At 43.1% G+C, this 21,833-nt stretch overlaps 1 protein-coding gene and 1 non-coding gene across 2 annotated transcripts in view; one reads left to right on the forward strand and one right to left on the reverse strand.

The window, feature by feature from the left end:
- LOC124550712 (Na(+)/H(+) exchange regulatory cofactor NHE-RF1-like) overlaps positions 1-21,833 on the reverse strand; it is a 677,275-nt gene that overhangs the window by 558,042 nt on the left and 97,400 nt on the right. The window lies entirely within an intron of this gene.
- Trnat-ugu lies at positions 2,195-2,268 on the forward strand. The gene has a single exon. It is a non-coding gene; the product is annotated as a tRNA-Thr (tRNA).

Raw genomic sequence — 21,833 nt, forward strand, 5'->3', positions numbered from 1 at the left:
AGCACACGATCATCACCAAACGACGCGCGCAAGAGTTCTTTCACGCGTCTACCAATTTTTTTTTTTTTTGTTCCAATAAAACCCCATGTCATTCCAAGCATGTGTGTCAATTTTTGCCTCTCTATCTACGTTATTCCGTGGTTTATTAAGTTTTCAAATTTATACTGACTTTTTGATCACCCGGTATTTCGTACTGCCCCTTGTCCGGCTTCAGTTTATCCTTTCTCGTGGATAATAATCATTACAATTTATCTGCAACTTCTTCTGTTTTCTTTCCTATCGGCCTCCCTTGGCCAACTCTTACTTTTTCGGCCCCAACGGTATTAGGTTTCGAGGCCCAACGGTGCCTTTCATTTTTCTTTTCTGCCTCCAACCAAGAGGGCAGGGAAGGCTCTAGAGGCGTGGTGAAGCCAGCTTTCCTAAGTTAGCAAACCCTGAAAAGAAATCCTGCCAGCTCAGAGCAGAGCAGCGGCAGGTCCACTACTGGGATAACCCTGCGCAACACCTGTAACGCGCCCAGGGGACATCTTACCCCCTGCAAAAAACCTCACTAATGTTCCACAGAATGAGATGGAACCCCATAAGTCGAAAACCTCTAGATACACTGGTTTACGAGTTGGCACGTGGAATATTAAAAATCTGTCTAGACCTAGAGCTGTTAACACAGTAGTCTCTGGACTATAAGTGTATAAAATGGACGTTACTGCATTACAAGAAACAAGATGGCTAGGGGTAGGGATATTACGCGAGAAGAAATCAGTAATATTTTATGGAGGTTGTGAAGAAAATGATAAGAATGAACATGGAGCGGTGAGTGAGCAGGTTATAGGGCTAGTGAAGGCCCTCAGTGCAGTCAGCAACAGGATATCGTGTCTACCTATTAGACATTGGTATGGCGATCTCACCTTTGTTAATTCATGTGCATCAACAAACGTAAGTGATGAAGAAGAGACGAGTGAATTCTATGAAGAACTGGAAAGAACAGTGGAGAGCATTAGCAACAGAAATCTTAAGATTATTCTGGGAGACTTCAATGCCATAGTGGTACAAGAAGAGATCTATAGAACAATAATTGGAAGAGAGGGTTTTTCATGCAAAAACAAATTAAAATAGCCTGCTGTTAATCAGTTTTTGCGTTACGTCAGAATTTTGTGGTGAGCTCAACTTCTTTCCCCTACAAACAGATCCACAAAGGCTCATAGATTTCGCCAGATGGTAGCACCGTCAATCAGATAGATCATCTGCTGATCGATGAGGGGCACAAGAAGTGTATGATGGATGTTAGATCGTACAGAGGAGTAGATGCGGACACAGACCACTTCCTAGTCACAGCCAAATTACTGTTACAGCTGTGCTACCAAATTAAAAAGAACAACGTGACTAAGAAACAGTTTGATATTGAGAAACTTAAGGATACAGAGATATCCCAGCAGTATAAGATTAAAGTACGTAACAAGTCTGAAGTATTGTCATCAGACCACGCTGATGAAATAAGTGTTAACAAGCGATAGGAAGAAATAAGGACCTCTGTAACTGAAGCAGCTGAAGAAATTCAAGGAAATAAAAAGCTGACAACTAAGAAGAAATGGTTCAGTGAGACACGTGAACAAGCTGTGTAGACCAGGAAGCGAACAAGGGCGGTGCACATGCTGGACAGACAATGTGCGGAACAACAAGAAGCACTCAAGACCGTAAGAAGAGAAACAAATAGGATTCTGAGAACAGAAAAAAGGAAGTTCATGAACAATATGACTGAAGAAATCGAAAAGGCAAATACAATATCAGACAGCAGGAAAATGTTTCAGATGTTGAAACATGTGAGGAATGGTCACAGAAACGAAGTTTTGGCTATTAATGATAAAAGATGGAAATATGGTAACAGACGAGGAAAAAATTGTGAATAGGTGCAGAGAATATTTGGAAGAGTTATTAAATGCTGAAGATTCACAGAGTGTCTTCCCATACGAGAATAATATAGAGAGTGAAGGAGACGCAGCAAACATTCAAGTCACTCAACAAGATGTAGAAAGCGCAATGAGGAAAGTAAAGAATAATGCGGCGTCAGGAGAAGATAGGATAACGGCAGAGTTGTTGAAGGCAGAACATTACGAATGTAGGTTGTGGACAGATGGGAATGCGAGCCTCACGGAAAGCGTGCAAGGGATAAGTCCTTGCAGTCGCGCCGTCCTCTGTGCCCTCGATGGCTCAGATGGATAGAGCGTCTGCCATGTAAGCAGGAGATCCCGGGTTCGAGTCCCGGTCGGGGAACACATTTTCAGCTGTCGCCGTTGAGGTATATCAACAACACCTGCTGGCAGGTGAAGGTTTCGATTAATCATCATTTACTTCAGAAAGAGCTATACAATCTCATAAAAAAAATGTGGAAAAAAGAGGAAATGCCAGAAGAGTGGAAATCAGCCTTCATTATCCTACTGCATAAAAAGAACAGTAATAGCAATTTTAACAACTAGAGACGCATTTCTCTCTTAAGTGTATCTTATAAAGCTCTATCTTTAGTAATACTTGAAAAACTTAAGACATTTGCAAGAGATAGTGTACGAGAGTACAAGGCATGCTTCCAAGAAGGACGATTGACCATCGATCAAATTTTCACCATGAGGCAAATCCGGGAAAAGTGCTGGGAAGTCAACCATCGGTTCTGGTGACGTTCGTGGACTTCTCAAAGGCTTATGACAGTATCCACAGATTAAGTACGTACAACATTCTGAGAAAGCTTGGCATGATAGGATAGATTTATTGGGTTATACAGACGACGTCGCAGTTCTAGCAGAATCAGGAGAAGAGATGGCAGAAACTGTAGAGGACCTAGCGCAAAATGCAGGTAAGAGCGGGTTATGGATTAATGCGGAAAAGACTGAGGTAATGGAGGTATCAAGAGAAGCCCCTAATGACACCCCGCTACAGGTAAGAATATGGAAATTTGCTAAAGTGGATAATTTTAAATACCTTGGTACATGGTGAAAGAGGCAAAATAATTTAAGACAAGAAATAAACCAACGTATTGTGAATAGGTCTAAAACTTATTTCAGTCTAAAGCAGATAATGTCATCGAAGAATCTGTCAATTAGGACCAAACTTAAAGCCTACAATGCAGTGATAGTGCCAGCATTGTTGTACGGGACAGAAACTCTAAGCACAACAAAGAAGGATGAAGAAAACTTGTTAGTCTTCGAAAGAAAAATTATGAGAAGAATTTTTGGTCCTGTCCAGGAAGGGAGCTCGTGGAGACGTAGAGGAATCCAAGAACAGTATGAGCTGATGAGGCAACCAGACACTGAAATCGCCGAGAATAAGCTTGGCAGGCGGCATTGCTAGGAGGCCAGACACCTCTCGGGCAAAAGCCGTACTTTTGGGAAGACCTGATGGTAGCCGTCCAGTCGGAAGAGCCAGGAAGCGATAGGAGGATGAGCTACAGAAAGACAGGAGTCCATGACAACTGGATCCAAAGTGCACAAGATCACCATCTATGGAGGAGCGTTGTGAGGTCGGCGCATGATCGACAGGGTCCTCAATCGCCGATTTGATGATATTACTGTACACTCTCTGTCTCTCTTTGATCAAGGGCTGGACGAGTTAACATAAGTTCGCTTATATTGGTTAATTGTTCCCTTTGTCTTGTCCTGCAGCTAAATGTTTCCTGTTTTTGGTTTGTGCTATTCCCACGTGTGCAGTATACAATATTTCATTTGTAACAGGCTACCTCGCGTCTCGATGTGTTCGTTTATGGAAATATATGCCAGATTATACCTGACCAGACCGACTTCTGGTTTGTAGAATTCCCCTGTTGCCTCCTACAGCTATTTAATTAATAATCAGAAGATCCTGCTAGAAGAGATGAGGTCCGATGCGGGCCACGGTCAAAACAGCAGAAGATTAGTAGGTGAGGTCAAATGTACGTGTTAATTGGTAATCGGAAGTCAGGCAGCCATTTCAGTTTCTATCGCCCCTGTCGTCACGCTCCATCTTTTAAAAGAGAACGGACGGAAGTCGCAACATGTACAGTGTAAGACAGTTTTAACTAGACGTGACAGATGTGGAAAGGGGCCTCATTGCAGACATTCATTTGGCCAGCTGTTCGAATCGTGCATTTGTCCAGCATTCCGATGTGACAGTGCCCCAGTCTTAGCACCTGGGAACGAGGGGGCAGCCATAGTCGTTGTCATGGTTCCACGATCTGGTGGCGTACTGTGCAGAACCTTCACATCTGCGCCTGTCAGCCGAAAACAAGCAGTGGTCTCCCTGCAACTTTGTGTCATCCCTCACCTTTGGCCGGAGACTAGCGACAGCCAGTCGAGGAATGCCACGCCGCTAGGCTGCCGCTAACAGCACAGCACAAACGGGTGTGTCTGGAGTGGTGCCGCGACTGCTGACGAATAGCGTCCCACTGTGTTCGGCGATGAATCACGGTTCTGCACCACCCTCTGTGACCCCCGTCGGCGGGTACAGAAGCAACCTGGAAAGAAGTCAAATTCTTCGAATATTTTCGAGAGGCAAGGCGATGTTACTCCTTGCATCGCGATGTTGGGAATAATCGGGCATGACTTCAAGTCACGGCTAGAAGCAATCGAAGGAAATCTGACGGCACAATGGTACTTCACGGATTTCATGCACCCTCGTGCACTACCTCTCTTGCGACAGTAGGGTGGCGTTTTTCAACAGAACAATGGTCTTCCATATCTGGCACGAGTATATATATGATCTGTCTGAACTATATTGAGTTTCTCCTCTGACCAGAAACATTCCCATACACACTGAAGAACCAAAGAAACTTGTAGAACTGCCTAATATCGTGTAGAGCCCCCACGAGCTCGCAGAAGTGCCCCAACACGACGTGACGCGGACTCGACTAGTGTCTGAAGCAGTGCTGGAGGGTACTGACACCATGAATCCTGCAGGTCCGTAACAGAACGAGGGAGTGAAGATCTCTTCTGAACAGCAAGTTGCAAGGCATCCCTGGCTGTAGAGAAGCACTATCACACGCGCTTGTTTAGAGAAGCTGTAGAAATACAAAAACACGCGAACAGTTTCAACAAGAAAGAGGAAAGCCTTAAGGTAAACGGATCCTGGCTTCCCGTACTGCAGCGAACGACCGTCGCAGGTAGCAAGAGGAGAACCGCACCGGAAATGACCGCGGAGAAGCCCTCGGACGTTGGCGCGCCAGGTACATATAGTCTGCGGCCGCGAGCTCGGCTCCAGTTCACCACCGGCAATGGAGGGTGAAGCTTTGACAATGCCAGCCACTCGTGCTGGCGAAACGTCAGAAAAATCATTAGATGAACGTCGGCCGAAGAACCCGAGACAGAAGCCAATAGGCAGTTTGTCAACAAGTGGCCACGAAAGCCTTAACAATTTTGTATCCCAGATATGCTCAACAATGTTCATCTTTGGGGAGTTTGGTGGCCAGCGGAAGTGTTTAAACTCAGAAGAGTGTTCCGGGAGCCTCTCTTTAGCAATTAGGACGTGTGGGGCGTCGCATTGACCTGCTGGAATTGCCCATGTCCGTCGGAATGCACAATGGACATGAATGGATGCAGGTGGTCAGACAGGATGCTTACGAACGTGTCACCTGCCAGAGTCGTATGTAGATTTCACACGCTCCACACCATTACACGGCCCCCACCAGCTTCAACAGTCCCCTGCTGACTTGCAGGGCCCATGGATTCATGAGGTTGTCTCCATACCCGTACATGCCCATCCGATCGAAACAATTTGAAACGAGACTCACCGACGCATGTTTCCAGGCATCAACTGTTCAATGTCGGTGTTGACGGGTCAGGCGAGGTTTAAAGCTTTGTGTCGTGCAGTCGTCAACGGTACACGAGTGGGCCTTCACTCTGAACGCCATATTGATGATGTTTCGTTGAATAGTTCGCACGCTGACACTTGTTGACGGCCAAACATCAAAATCTGCAGTAATTTGCCGTAGGGTTGCACTTCTGTCACGTGTAACGATTCTCTTCAATCGTCATTGATCCCGTTCTTACAGGATCTTTTTGCAGCAGCGGAGATGTCGGAGATTTGATGTTTTACCGGATTCCCGATATTCACGGTACACTCGTGAAATGGTCGTACGGGAAAGTCACCACTTCATCGCTACCTCGAAGATGCTGTGTCCCATCGCCCGTGCGCCGACTATAACACCACGTCCAAACTCACTTAAATCTTGATAACCACCCATTGTAGTAGCCGTAACAGATCTAACAACTGCGCCAGAGACTTGTCTTATACAGGTGTTTCCGACAGCAGGGCCGTATTCTGCCAGTTTACATATCTGTATCTGAATACGCATGACTCTACCAGTTTCTTTGACGCTTTAGTCTATTTCCCCGATGTTAGAGGAGTGGAACCATCTCGGACGTCGACTCTGTCTCACAAGGGGAAGGCCTCAGACACGGCCAACCGATTCAGCTCAGATTTGGCAGGTCGCTTGTGTACAACCTAAAACGAAGGAACCTAAGATATTTTTGGTCAACATCCCCGCAATTTTGAGAAAATCTCCCCTAACGGTTATGACGACAATCGACTCAAAATTGGTGGGATCGATAGATAACTGTAAATAGAGCATGTTTCATCATCAGGTATGCGTCCAAAACCGCATAATTTTCCAGAAATCGAGGTAAGAAACCTTTACAACTGGCGCTTCTGTAACCACATGGTAAACGCTTTTTCGTCGACAGCATCGATAGAGCAACGGCCAAGGTAACTGGCTGGGAATCGGAGAATCCGAGTTCGAATCTCGAAGAAACCTATCGTATGTTTTCTTTTCGTTTGTATTTTTCCATATCTCAATTGATAGGCATAGGAGGGTTAATAAGGTAGGTAAATCAATAAGGAATGATAATAATAAGGTAGGCAAATAAATTTCTCAAACCTATTGGTGCAATCTTTAGACAGCTACACTGTTCCTTCCGAAGAGTCGACGGAAAACAAACCTGCCTTAGAATAACATCCGCTAAGTTTCTACGAGATTCTAACCCGGGTTTTCCGATTCCCAACCAGTTACCTTGGCCGTTGCGCTATCGCCGCTGTCGGCGAAAAGCATTTACCATGTGGGTACAGAAGCGGCAGTTGTAAAAGTTTCTTTCCTCGATTTCGGGAAAAGTTTGCGGACCCCATACCTGATGATGAAAAATTCTCTATTTACAGTTATCCATCGATCCCTCCAATTTAGAGTCGATTGTTCGTCATAACCTTTAGGGGTGATTTTCTCAAAATTGCGGGGGAGTTGACCCAAAATATTTTAAAGTCCTCTCGTTTTAGGTTGTACACAAGCGACCTGCAAAATTTTAGCCGAATCGGTTGGCCGTGTCTGAGGCCTTCCCCTTGTCAGAGGCAGTATCCAGGATATCAAGGACCGTTTACAAGAATTACAGACCAGTTCGCCTTACGACACGACACAACGGCTGTATGACAGCCTTCCAAGCGAATCAGTGCATACATCCATTCCATAGGAGGTGCAACTTCATACTGACAAACAGATTATTACTGCCAAGTTCTTTGTACGTTCGCCTAGATTTTGTAATCACTGCAGTAGCGTCACATACCCTCTCTACCCCTGAAGTTTCATTTCGTTTCGTCCTTCTCTTCTACGTCCTCCATTTTTCCTGTCACACAGTGTATTTGGATGGTAGCAGTAGGCTATATTTGTAGAAAGGTCTCTTTCCTTAAGCAATCCTTGTTACTATACCTTTCTTCTATCTTTCTTCTTTATCCAGTCTACTTCGTAGACAAAAAAATGTTCATGGATCTCTTCAAGACCCTCTTGTGCACGCCATCTTCCGTGCACACCATTAGCATACTTTTCTTCCTGTTTATGTTCGCTCGCTCCATTTCGTTACGAACACGACATTTTTTCTGCCTCATCACTGAACTGTATCATGCTGATCTTCCGTCCGCAGCAAACAACTGGCTCACCGAGACAGGGCTTTGACTCCCTGCGACGGCGACATGTCTCCGCACTGCTAAGGAAAAATCCGATGGACACTGCACGTGTCGTGTTTCAAGGCTGGGATACTTCAGTGCACGCTCTCATCACTTCACAAAAGCTGTCGTTACACGTCGCAGAAGGCCGCTGTTTGCGCGATAGTTCGCATTCCTCAGCTGCTTGTCTCTCACACTACGTTTCCGACTGTAGACGTCCGAAATAAGCGTTCCACAACTCACGTCTGGTCACGAAATTACTTAAAAGGGACCGTTTTTAGCTGGACCAAGTATTTACAAATCGTGACCCCGTTAGGTAGAGGTCAGAAACAAATATTAATGTGTCAATCACAATCTCATTGCCCAGATCGACCAGTAAATATGACCTTTGGAATACTATGACGTCCATCAAATAAACTTTATACAAATTATTCAAATAGTTTTCGAATTCTCTACACACTGATAACATACGTCTCTGCTAGTGCAACTGCCTGCTGCTCTTAAACACAACTTACATCAGTATCAACAGACACAATGTTCTAAGACATATCACACACCTCCATAAGTTACAAAGGAAGTTTAACAATGAATGTAAGGTGTTGAACAAAATAATATGAACGTCTGCAGAAAGAGACGACCTCGTTCAGCAGAAAATAACATATGAAGATGAAAACCACAGGTGGAGAAATTTTATAGTTGTCTACAGGAAATTAGGCCAACTGAAAATTACCACATAGCGCGAGAAGATGATAGTGGAGATTGTTACTTATTTCTAAATTTCAAAAAGCTTTCCATGACCTCAGAAAGACTAAATGTTCGGATATTGATGAAAGACCACTGGACCTCTTGCGGTTATTATGCCAAAGAGTGGAGCAAATCTATATAAGCTTGTGAATGGAGTTTAAGTAACTAGAAAAGAATATAGTTTGCAGTCCCAAAGGAACCAACCGCGAATGGACATGTAAATTACCACACAATCAGCCTAGTATCACACGCATCAGAAATACTAGCACGAGTACTTTTTTCAAGAATGAAAGGGAAAATTCAAACTAAATTAGAAGAGGACAAGTTTTTCTTAAGGTGATGCAGGGGTGCAAGAATACTAACTTTCAAACTGCCACTAACGACAAGGAGACAGATCTAGGAAAAAATAAGGAAAAATAATGCATATGCACCTTTCGAGAAGGCTTTTCACAATGTGAAATGTTTAATAGTTTTAGGTACGCAGTATCAGTTACGGAGATGGTAGGGCAGTTCCATTCTTTTCACACGAAGCAGACCAGAGCAGTAAGCATTGACGGAAAAGTACAAAAAAATCAGAAGAGGGAAAGTGTACGGCAGGGTTAATTTGCATATTGAGAAGACGATGAGGGAAGTGAAGAATTATCTCGATGTTAGAGCCGTTTGTTGCGGGCAGTAAAAATCGTACAGTTCGCTGATGACGTAACAGCAAGATTCGAACGTGAATTGGATTTTATTCGGTTGGTTAACGGAATGGAACTTGTGCTATCCGAACACTATAATATGTATATAATTATAAGAAAGAAAACTGAGATCAGGATATGTTGCATGGCTGAATGTGAAACTTGGACAAGAGGCTCTTCAAGAGATGCATGAAGTTTTCTGTCTCGGAAGCAGGAAAGATACAGGAAAAAGGAAGATGCTAGACAGGCGTATTAGCAAGGGTGGAACACGTCAAAGGGCTTTATATAGGATGAACAGTTTTTAACATCCAAAAATAGAGACGTTGAGACCAGAAAGAGATTCACGAAAAGTCATCCTTGGAGACCACCGCTGTACGGCTACGAAACGTGGGCAATGACAAAGGCGAAAATAAAGCAATTAGAAGACAGTGAAACGTATTGTTACTCTTGAATATCAGAAGGTTCGATCGAGTAAAGAATGAAGATATCCTCGAATGAGGCAAAGCGTGTAATGAAGAGAGAAAGGTTCAGCATGTATTAAGACATCATTAGAAGATTAAGGTGCGGTGGAAGGAAGAAACTGCAGGGCAGGTCTGAGCATGAATATATTATCGGTTATATGGGACGCAGCAGAGAATAGGATGGCAGACGAACGACAAGAATGGAAAAATGCGTCAGGCCAACGATTGGGTAGGTGACCGAAACGACGACAATAGTCTGTGTCGGATGGTTTACAGCCTGCCGCGCCACACAGACAGACGAATCAGATTGACGAAAGCCACAACACGGAATGGGTACTGAGTCTCGGCAAGCGTACCCAGAGCCATTCGTCGTAAAATCTCAAAACTATTTCGCCGTTCATCAAGGAACAAATGTGAGGGACGTGTGTACGTCAATGGGCGTTTGGCACCACGCTCCAAAAATAGAGAGCTGGAGTATGCGCTAGATTACCATTGAGTACCGTTATTACAGGGTTGTGCGTACCACTTTTCCATCCACCTACATACAATGAAAAGCCAAAGACAAAACGGTATAGGCATGTGTACTCAAATACAGAGATATGTATACGGCGCTGCGGTCAGCAACGCCTACAGAACACAACAAGTGTCTGGCGAAGTTGTTAGATCGGGTACTGCTGCTACAGTGGCACGTTATCAAGATGTAATTGAGTTTGAACGTGGTCGGCATCTCAGAGGCAGCTATGAAGTGGGGATTTTCCCGTACGACCATTTCACGAGTGTACTGTGAATATGAGAAAACCGGTAAAATATCAAATCTCCGATATCGATGCGGTCGGGAAAAGATCCTGCAAGAACGGGACCAACGACGACTGAAGAGAATCATTCAACGTGACAGAAGTACAACCCTTCAGTAATCTGCTGCAAATTTCAATGCTGAGCCATCAACAACTGTCAGTGTGCGAACCATTCAATGAAACATCACAGATATGGGCTTTCGGAGCCGAAGACCCTCTCGTGTACCCTTCATGACTGCACGAGTAAAGCTTTACGCCTCGCCTGGGCCCATCGACACCGACATTCGACTGTTGATGACTGGAAACATGTTGCCTGGTCGGACGAGTCTCGTTTCAAATTGTATAAAGCGGATAGACTTGTACGGGTACGGAGACAACCTCATGAATCCATGGACCCTGCATGTCATCAGGGGACTGTTCAAGCTGGTGGAGGCTCTGAAAAGGTGTGGAGCGTGTGCATTCGGAGTGAAGTGTGACCCTGATACGTCTAGATACGACTGTGACAGGTAACACGTACGTAAGCATCATGTCGGATCACGTGCATCCATTCATGTCCATTGTGAATTCCGATTGACTTGGGCAATAGCATCAGGACACTGCGACACCCCACACATCCAGGATTTCTACAGAGCGGCTCCAGGAACACTCTTCTGATTTTAAACAGTTCCACTAGCCACCAAACTCCCCAGACATGGACATTATTGAGCATATCTGGGATGCCTTGCAACGTGCTGTTCAGAAGAGCTCTCAAACCCGTCGTACACTTACAGATTTATGGCCAGCTCTGCAGGATTCATGGTGTCAGTTCCCTCCAGCACTACTTCAGACATTAGTCGAGTCCATGCCACGTCGTGTTGCGGCACTTCTACAAGCTCGCGGGAGCCCTACACGATATTAGGCAGGTGTACCAGTTTCTTAGACTTTTCAGTGTATGTGAGGGACAGTCAACTGAAAACAGGAACATCTGCCGCAGAGGTTCCATGGAAAGAGTCCATTCAAAACTAATCATCACTCACGTTAAAACATTTACGCCACCGGGAGACGATATGATCGATCACTGTTTCACAGATAACGCTGCGTCTCTGACGGATCCACAACCGCACCCGCACTTGCACTTCTTCATCCGAGTGAAACCGACGTCCACACAGGTATTTCTTCAGCTCGCGAAAGATGAGAAAATCATACGGTGACAGATCCGAGCTGTACGGAAGTTGTTGCAGTGTTTCCCAACCAACTCGCTGAAGCGTATCCTTCGTCTAATTGACAGTATGGGGCGGTTGTTATCGTGCAACAGGATGGCTCCACCCGACGGCTTTCCTGGGCGTTTTAACTTAATGGTGCGGCTCTGTTTCTGCAAAGTGTCTTCGTAGCGCTGCGCACTGATTGTGGTTACACGCTCTATGGACTCGCCGTGCAGAGGAAGCATCCTTTCGCACGATAACGTCGGCCCTCATACTGCCAGTCAGACGAAGGCTACGTTTCGGCGATTTGGTTGAGAAATACTGCAACATCCTCCGTACAGCCCAGGACTTTCAGCGTATGATTTTCTCATCTTTGGTGGTCTGAAGAAAGACGTGCGTGGACATCAGTTGCAGTCACAAGAGGAAGTTCAAGAGTGGATGCGGTTGTGGATTCATCAGCGACGAACAGCGCTCTGCGAAACAGAAATTGATTGTCTCGATCACCAGTAGCATAAATTTCTTCATTCGTGAGGTGATTACTTTGGAGTGGAACCATTCCACGGGTGTTCAGTTTTATCTGACTGTCCCTTATATACCTCTCTTCACAGAGAGTTTCCTCTCTTCACAGAGAACTAAATCAGGCACTTTTTAAGCCCCTTATGTAGTCAGCTAAAAAAGTTCCTGCATATGAGGACCAATACGTTAACTTGATACGCTCGATCGAAAACACATTCTAACGATGTAGCATTTTTACTGTACTAATAACCTTTGCAACAGAGCGTTCCTCTGATGGTACGCGGACTCTCGTAAACAACAGCCCACGTAATCCTCTAAAACTTACGGGTTTGGAGATCTGACCGGCCATGCTTTTCCCAGAATGATACTCAGGATGGTCTAAGATTGTAACAGTGAACCGCAAAAAGCGGTCTTTACGTGGTGTTAGGTGATAGAATCGTGTACCCATCAGGACTCAGTATAGATAGCCTACCGAACGAAACGTCAGTATCAGCAAGAGAGCCAAAAACTTGAGTGGATTATTCATTCTCACTCGTGAAAATTTGTAACGGTGAGGCAATGGCAAAATCAGAGACACAACGTGTCACCAGAGATGAGGTTATAGAGTCATTACTGAATCAAGTATCTCAATTACGGGCACATAAATTTCTTTTGGATAATAAGCTGGTGGAGCATAATGAGGAAATAGAGGTATTGAAATCACAAGCTCTAGGAGTGGATCCTTCTGCTGCTAATCTTGTTTCTACATTTTCTGGTAGGTTTTCCCAGAATGTTTGAGTGTTTGGGGCGGATATCAAGTCATCGGCTGACACAAGGCCTTCGTCACGTCAGGAGTTTTTACAGATACAAAAATTACGTTTAACAGGAGAAGTGTAGCGGGACCCGAGTTTCTCTCGTGTTATACAGTGTTCAAATAACTTACAGGGATACAGCCGGGTGAGTCGTCGACAACCTGCGGTTGTCGTCGATGTCATACGGCTGCATTCCCGTAAGTCATTTGGACAGAAAATCGTAGTTACTTGTACAGTGCACAGAGGCACTGCACGAGGCGGAGACTTTTGATCAACTCAAGCAAGGCTCAGAACAAAGGTATAAGAAACAGAACAGTGCATTGTCTTTCCGTGAGCAGTTGAGTGTGGTTTCCAAAAGGCACAATGAAGCAGTTGAAGATTTTAGGATAAGATTAGGAAACTTAATGTATATAATTACAAGGTAGCGCAAAGTGACTAGGTAAATAAAGTACTGCTGCAGGAGGCCAAGCAATATGGTCTTGATGTTTTACTGAGAAGTTTCGTACCAGAGATGTTTAGCAGGGTGCACACTGGGCACCTAAAGATCTCCGTACATCAACTAGACTAGTTTGTGGTATGAGGAAATGGATGTGTCAACAGGTACATGGGATCGAGAACCATGTTCGCGTCGAACGTATAACGTTTCAATTGTGGACGTCCACGGCATGTGCAGAGGCAATGGTACCAGCAATGAAGGATTAACGGGGACAGAATGGCAACAGAAGTAGAGGTGGTGCAGATCAACGGCATGGGTATAGGGGTAATGGGAGAGGTGGTCTGGGGGTAATAAGTACCCATTAAACTTAAGAGGGAACTTCACAGCCGCTTATAGGAGTTCACAATAAAAATAAATGCAGTAAAAACGAATGCAGAGGTGGAATGCGAAATAGTGAGTGTGATAGATGGTAGGGAAAATAAAGTTTTTTTGGACACAGGGGCGCCTGTGTCAGTGGCCTCAACAGACTTAATAGGTATGTGGATTCCAATGCCACAAGTTGTGTGGAGTAGGGGATAATCATATACGACCGCTTCTGATCACTTTTTCGTTTGAGACGACCAAGTTTAGGCATTGTGTCGAAGTGAAGTCCCATGTAAGCGAGTGCTAGGGCATAATCGTAGGGTTAGACTTTTTACATCAACATCATGCCATAAGTGACGTTTAGCTAAGCTATGTATAGTGGAGCATAGTGGGAAGACCTTCCGGCTAGGGGAAGCTGTTGACAATGCTGATCTGTTGCGAGGAGCCTCTGGTGCACAGGCAATCCAATTACATCATGACGAATAACATTAAGGCTTCATTAACATGACTGCGTGCCGAGTGGCACAGGAAAATCGCTTTGTGTGAATGTGGAACCTGACTTACCAAGTGATACTTTGTCTACAGTGGAAATGCTGGAGAATATTGAGGTACTGGATACAGCATGTTCTTTGCCGAGATGTAATAGTGTACACAAATAAACGAGGAGTGAAGGGAAAGTAGTACCCATCAATGTGGATAATTATTGTGCCAAGTAGGTTAAGTTATTGAAAGGAAGATTGTTGACCACATTGGATATCCCAGATGAGGAAGATTGCTGCACAGAAGGTATAGGATATAAGACGACACAGGATGCTGGTAGGACGGTATTTCGCGAAAAATCGAAGCATTTAAGGGGAACAGAAAGGACTGAGATGGAGGACCTGTTGCTAGAATAAAGATCTTTTCTTGCCACACAGGCCATTGCCTGCTAAACCACAAACACAACACAGGACTACGACAAGGAAAGAAGGAGCAGCACATCGGAGACCGTACAGAATACTGCGATCACTGCAACCGATTCTGGAGGAATTTATTAATCAACAATTGGCTGAGGGTATAACAGAAGAGAGTACTAGCTCCTGGGTGGTGGGAATTGTAACTGTACTGAAGAAGTCTGTGGACTACTCAAAGAAATATAGATTTTGTTGCAGTTATTGCCATTAAAATAATAAAACTAAGACAGATGTCTATCCAATTCCGAACATCACAGAAACGATTGATAATCTTGAGCAAAGCCTGTACTTATTGACTATGGACTTGAAGAGTGGATACCATCTGTCAGACGTGGCTCTGGTGAAAAGAGCGAAAACTGCGTTTACAGCACCTTGGGGACATTATCAGTACAGAACGATGCGGTTTGGGTTAAAAAATGCTCCAGCAACGTTCGAGAGTTTGTTGGACAGGGTACTAAAAAACCTGAAATCACGCCAGTATCTGTTGTATCTCAATGATATAATCGTCCTTTCGAAGGATATGCAGGAGCATAAGCAACGACTAAGGGAAGCATTCAAGAGGTTACCAGCAGCTCACTTGACACTAAGTATTGAGAAATGCCACTCTTTTGATTATGTAATTAGTAAGGATGGTGTAAGAACTGATCCTTGATTAGTGCGAGATGTGCATAACTTTCTCGTACCAGGAACAACCAAGGAATTACAATCTTTTCTGGGGCTCAAAAATCACAGATCGTTTGTGAAGAGGTGTGTGGTTATCGCATGACGGCTTACACAGTTGTCGAGGAAGGATGTTAAGTGTATATGGTCAGAGGAATGTCAAGGGGCGTTTGTCGAATTAAAGGAAGTATTAACATCGAGTCCAGTGTTGGTGTTTCCAGATTTTCAGAAAAAGTTCATATTGTCATGCTATGCATTGAACCATGTTCTTGGGTGCGTTTTGAGCCAGAGGTCGATAGTAAAGAATATCCTATTGCCTTTGCATCAAGACAGTTGAACACAGCAGAGAAGAATTACTCTACAACGAAGAGAGATATGCTTAGCTCAGTGTACGGAGTAACATACTTCCAGTGTTATCCGTACAGAAGGAAGTTCAAGGTAATGATGGGGCATGCTGTTTGGAAGTGGTCACTAGGTTTGAAGGTTCCATACAGTAGGCTGAGGAGAAGGACATTAAAAATCAGTGAATTTGAGTACGAAATAATCCACAAATCTGGGAAGAAACGTGGTAATGTGGATCGGTTAATCAGGAAAATAGCATTAGTACTGGTACTGGGTCAGGATATTGTGGAATGTTAAACAGTACAGAGCGTCAGCGAAGAGTGTAAACAGTATGGCAAGCAAAAACAGTTTAGCATCCATGCTGGGTTATTGCGTATGGAAACTAAATTAGGATCACAGGTCATTGTGTCAGCAGAATTGAAGCAAGAAGTACTACATTAAATGCTTGATTACGTTTTGTCAGGCAATGATGGACGCAGGATGATGAATTGGAAAGGGGCAGTGAAGTACCGGTAGAAGGGAAAGAAGATTGTTGTCAATCAGTACTCAAAAATTGTGTGGAATGCGCGCAGTGTGCAGATTTCAGTCGGAACCAGGTACTATTGCAGAGGTTGCCAGAAGCAATGGAACCGTTTAGTTTCTTTGGGATGGTTGTGTTAGGACCATTCAACCGAACAACAACAGGTATCAGTTCCGTATTGCCATTATAGACCATTTTTCTCGTTACATCGGGATGATGCCGATGCCAGCCCAGCAACAGCCCCCGTCACCCAAGTGTTAGTTAATAGATGGATATTGAAGTTTTGGGTTCCAGAGACAATAATTATGGACCAGGGGACAAAGTCATGTCTAAGAGTTTTGTCAAGGAATAAAAAAGTGTGTAACTAGTCCACTTCATGTGTAAGTTAACGAGAGGACAGGAAAAGTTCATTGGACAATTGGAAAGACGTTTAGACTAGGACACGTATTTATTGTTGGTAGTGGTAGTGAGTGCGTAAAGTTCCAAAGTGCACACTAGCACAAGGTCGTCGCCACTCGAGGTGGTGTATGGGAAGATGTCGTCACCACTCGACATGATTAGACAAGGCAGGAGTGGAGAGTCGATCCAAGAATTTGCAAGAATCTTAAGAGAAGTGTGGAGAAAGAGTCAGCAAGCAAGTACTAAGGCCCTGGAGGAGCAGGAAGAGGCAGTAAAGCGAGTGCTAACGTTACCTCAGTATAAAGTAGGTCAATGGGTGATGTTAACGAGTCCATATACTCTGAAGTGAGAAATAAGCAAATTTGTAACGTGGTACCAGGACCCATAACCAAGTAATTGACTCCATATCACCGGTAAATGTCAACCTGCAGCTGCTGACGAGGTCAACAATTGTGCATGTTGGACATCTACGACCAATCTGTAGCAATTCTATGAGGAGTAAGAATGAAAGTGAGGAAAGACCCAAAGATGAAGAACAAGCGGAAGGATGAGCAACAAGAGGAGGAGGTTAAGGTGCCTCAAGCTCGATATGTACTGAGGCCAAGGAAATAATTGATATGCATTGTGTTTTGTGACTTTTGGGACTTGTTCTTTTGTGTATAGTATAGGGCATTAATGTTGTTTTAGACAACGGTGTATGTTTGTGTTAGGGTAGGATTTATCATTAGTATATTAATACGTGGTTCTGAGAGGAGGGGAGATGATACTGACCGTCGTCCTCAGACAGACACATGGGAGAGTGACCAGAAAAGAAGAATGCTAGTTTTGGCAGTGCTGTGCCTCTTTGCTGGGAGGGGAATCGAGTGCTGAAAGATCATCATCTGGACGGAGGAGTTCTGTTTTCCAGACAACGAAAAGTAGCATCATCCAGCCACAGATGGTCATTGAGTTTATTGTTTATTGTTTGGGAATTCCAGAACGAGATATGGACGCTGAAGGTGTTTTCAGGGGTACGACAGTCATCGCACTGTAACGGAATGCTGACGAAGGTATATAAGGAGCACATGAAGTTACTCAGGGCATATGCGTGATTAAAGGAGTGGACGCAGAAAGTGATGAGAGTCGTAATGCATCAGTCCAGGAGGGTGAAAATGGGCTAGATGGATGCTAGATATAGAATACTAAAGAACAAAATTGGAACAGCAGACGCAAGAGACATGAACGAATTGAATACGACAACAGATGGGGGAAAGAAGTTACCGGAGGCCAATAAAACGACTATGAAGTGGCATTCCATGCAAATTGTGAACTAGGAAAGCGGCGTGCTGAGCAACACACGCATGCTTCGACAGCTTACTAAGGAAGTCACAGATTAAGCCAGAGCCTCACTACCACTCTAAACCAGGATATGGAAGCAGTACAAACGCCGATTCAAGGGTTAGATGCAATAATAACAATGACAAGACTATCGCAGTTACTAGGGGATACTATCTGGAAAGCAAGAGTGGAGTTCGCTACGAAAGGTGGTGATGATTGAGGGTGTTTTTCAGCGATGTCAGAGTGGGGTAGTCACACTGGATATACTCAGTACACGACAACGTAATAGTGGTGCTAGTTGCTACGACCAAGGAAAATTCGTGGAGGCAATATATTTAGAGTTGTGATGTAGTGGACTGTCAATCAACAGGACCATGTGTGATATACAGAACCCACGTTTCATTTACCAGCTACTATGATGTGCGTTACTGTGTTGACTACAGCACAGCCATTCATAATGTGTATGGGAATTGGAGATAAATCCTAATCTCATTCTCCCCCCTCTCTACAGCGATCTCCTCCTCCCCTTACCTTTGTCCATCACCTCCTCCTCCCTCGCTTCGTCCATCTCACCCCTCTTATCACTCACCCCTCCTTCTTTTCCCCCCCCCTCTCTCTCTCTCTACCTCCCTCCCCCTCCTATTACCGCTTCCTTTCCTCCTTTGTCCGTCTCCTCTTCACCCTCTCTCTGACCTTGAGCCTTATTTATTGTTACTGTGAAAATGGTTCAAATGGCTCTGAGCACTAAGGAACATAACACTGGAGGTCATCAGTCCTGTAGAACTTAGAACTACTTAAATCTAACTAGTCTAAGAACATCACACACATCCATGCCCGAGGCAGGATTCGAACCTGCGACCATAGCGGTCTCGCGGTTCCAGACTGAAGCGCCTAGAACCGCTCGGCCACACCGGCTGGCTGTTACTGCGTGCGAAACCTTGACTGGGAAAAGAAGTTACTTGAAATGCATGGCTAAATCGGTTGGGATCATTGATATACAAGATATGAGAGGTCTCTCCTGCTGCTGGATCTGTGAGAATAGTAGCTACAATGAAAGCATTTTGCATCGTTTTAATCTCCGAATAGGTAGGATTATGGAGTTTCGAACGATTCAGATTTTGTAGTAACACTCTAATCATAACGTAGTAAGCTGGAAATATAACTTTCCTGTTTCTTCTTAAAATCGACTGCAAGGAACAAAATAAGCATAGTTGCGTATACACTATTTCCTTAAAATTGTACATAAGGAGAAAGAATGTATATGGGAAAAACTATTTTTCTAATGGTTTAAATGCCGTGGTATCGTAGTTAAAGTTGATTGCGAGAAACAAAACGAAACTGCACTCGTTTTTAGCAAAAAACCTGCAACTGTTCAAAGTTTATTACAGCATCATGCAAAAATTTGAAGTCAGTCAATAAGAACTTTTAAAGAGTTTTGCTAACAGCGCGTCCTCTTTATATATTATTACATATATATTTAAAAAATATATAGTCTAAGTCTGTTCAACTATTTATTAGATTGTCGTGTAAAAATATGAAGTAAATCGGTCAAGCATTTATAGAGAATTTTGTTAACAATGCTTCGTCTTTATATAGTATATAGAAAAGATGTAGCCTATGTGTGAAAGTTTCATAGATTAGTGAAAGTTTGTAGTAAATTGGTCAAGAACTTTTCGAGAGTTTTTGTAACAACATTAAACAACAACTTGTCTTTATGTAGTAGTATAGGATAGATTATACATCTCATGCATTTTCTATATAGCAACATCAACTGACAAGCACTCTACATATTTGTAATACAATAAGGAATGCTCTATTGGCTACGTATCTTTTCGTATTACTCGACATTACTCCTCGTAAATAATATCTGTGCTTGTTTGTAAATACTGAATTACCTCAATGAAATAACTAATTATAAGTTAAAATCTTTTTAATACTGATTCTGGGAACCAAAACTGTAATGAGATGGTATGTCTACATGATCAGATTATACTGCAGTACCGGTACATGATAGAGTTTCGTGTGCAAGCATACGTTACTTGTAAGTAGTCAATAAAATATTTAATTAACTTCAAATCCAGTAGCCATCTGTTATACACAATTAATTCTGAGAACATGTACTCTATAAACAAATTTCTTTAACTATATTTTAATACTTAAATGCCGAGTTGTTCATAAATTTATGCATATGTCGAAAATTATAAACCAGAGAGATAATTGACTGGAAAATCAGCGATGTAGTCTTAGTCGACACTGTTTGTCTCAGTTTTGTTTCAGTATAAAATAAATATTTCTTTACTATTATGTCTTGTTTATTTTTCTTTATAAAATGTTTTACTATAAAGTATATCTTTCGATATTAATTAACTATTAGGATAAATGTCCTACCTTTAATTTTTTTTTTACCTTTTTATCTGCAAATCTGCTCAGATAATTTCACAAGTTAGACGTAATGCTAGCTTACTGCATCTCTGAACTTTAATTCTTTCATTCTCTTAACTAGTAGCAACAGATATTAGGCCATTCTTTAAATAAACATTTTCTTCCTTCGCCAGTTTTCTGAAAGTTTCGTTTAATTTAATTTCTTACAATTTCCATTTTTTTCATTCCACAGGGATTAAAATAGTGTGGGATGGGGATAGCTTTTCTTTTTGTTTAAATAAGAATCGGAAGTCTTATTTTATTTAGATGCATTGGAAGCTTTATTTGAACTTTCTCATACACAAGAAGTCGGTCGACGTTACTGGACAACTGTACTCCAGTAAAGAGATTTAACAGTAGTAAAAAGTAGAAACAAAAAACCTAAGTGCCACCACCATTTTGAGTACTGAAGTTATACATTCAAATCAAAGTTCTCGCCTCTTCAGATGTTGGCCGATCGCCACCCACTATCTTTACTTAATTTAATGGTCACTCGCCACTAAGAAAAGTGGACGCATTGATATTGCTATGACGTGCCTGCGTGTGTGATTCCAAAGGTTTCTTAATTATAGTTACGAGAAACACCTTGGCGATTTGTGAGCTATTAATTCTGTAATGGAAAGTTTCGTTCCAAAATCCTCTAGTGCCAGTTCAATATCAAATATCGCAGACTGAGTCCCTATTGCTCAAAGCGAAATAAAACTCTACTCTTTCACAACAATGACGCACTACACTATCCCCTCAGTGTGTGTATAGCCTAAATATCTCCACGACAAACACTCGATTCTACAAGAGTGCACTAACCACATTCACTAAAACCAACCACTGCAACACTCAATTATGACTTTGCGACACCGGAACATTATTTAGAATTTGCAGAACCATCCCGGTCAATACATGACCTTAGATTCCGTTACAACTTCACAATAAATACTTGATCTCCGTACAGTCCCCACAGTGAAACATTTCTACCTCCAATAAAATCTTTAAGGCACTCTTTACTTCTAATCACACAGATGCCTCTCATTATTAATACAATCATTCACAATGTGAACCACTAGAGAGTATTCCGCTAACAGAAACACGCAGAACTAAAAAATCAACTATGTGGAGCGAGTAATTATTTTTGACAATTTGACGACTAAGTGACCAAATTCTATGCATATTACTGCACGTTATACTATTTAGATGTGACTATTTGTACCATAGCTTACTGTAACTGTGGGCCACTTCACCCATACTGGTAACACGAACTTCTCGACTCTCCTCAATGATGCCTGCCATGAACCACTCTGGACTAACCATACAACCCCG

The sequence above is a fragment of the Schistocerca americana genome, chromosome 9, assembly GCF_021461395.2.
Source record: "Schistocerca americana isolate TAMUIC-IGC-003095 chromosome 9, iqSchAmer2.1, whole genome shotgun sequence".
In the NCBI taxonomy this organism is placed as follows: domain Eukaryota; kingdom Metazoa; phylum Arthropoda; class Insecta; order Orthoptera; family Acrididae; genus Schistocerca; species Schistocerca americana.